This window comes from Eriocheir sinensis, unplaced genomic scaffold (assembly GCF_024679095.1).
Source record: "Eriocheir sinensis breed Jianghai 21 unplaced genomic scaffold, ASM2467909v1 Scaffold351, whole genome shotgun sequence".
NCBI lineage: Eukaryota > Metazoa > Arthropoda > Malacostraca > Decapoda > Varunidae > Eriocheir > Eriocheir sinensis.
The window spans coordinates 39,274-40,208 of record NW_026111667.1 but is presented as its reverse complement, the minus strand read 5'-3'; positions in this window follow the sequence as shown (position 1 = coordinate 40,208).

The following is a 935-nucleotide window of genomic DNA, read 5'->3' as shown; positions in this document are numbered from 1 at the left end:
GATATCACACTGCGAGTGGCGACGTTGACGTAAACACTCCACTCAGTGTTGCCATCGAAAAGATTTCAGTCACGCTAGATTCACCCTAAAAAATCGCTAGATCAGTGCCCAAACCCGCTAGAATTTAAGTACAGAAGTCACTTACTCCTACTACGTGGGCGAATATATAAGGGCGACACACGGCCTCGCGTAGTAGGAATACATATTCTTATGGGAAAAAAATAAGGGTATAGGTATGGGTGGTACTGCCCTGACTGACTGACCTTTTTAGTACCTTAATTTTTAGAGATAAAATATAAGGAATATTTATGATATCTTACTCACCTCGATCCGTGGTCTAGTAGTCAGTGTGCCTGGCTTCTACTCCGCGGGCCCGGGTTCGAATCCCGGCCCGGGCAGTCGGCGTGCAGCCACAGAGTTATACGTTATATAGGTATATAACTCTGTGCGTGCAGCTCACCCAGCTGTTCATTCTCCCTTTCGGGCTGGTCGATAAATGGGTACCTGGGGATACCCGGGGATGGTAAACTGTGGGTCTCATGGTTGGGAACTCAAAAATACGTTTTTTTTCGTTTTTTTTTCGGTTTTATTCGATTTTCGACCCGTTCGAGTCGGTTTTCGAGCCCGGTCACTAATTAAATAATATAGCCCTTGCATTTTGCCGTCGATTGATACTAAGAACTTTTCTGTTGCCCCCAAAATAAGGGAATTATGGCGATTCGCACCAAAGCGGTTGATTTTTCAAAATTCACGGCATAATGACAAAGCTGGAGCAAGTGTCCGTTCCATATGTATAGGTTTCACTGGTAGTAGCAATAGACTTACTAATAGTAATAGTAGTAGTATTGTTGTTATTATCATCATTATAATTAGTAGGCTAGTAGTAGTGTTCACAGGAATGATACCCCCCCAGATCTGTGAATCTTTGAATTGAA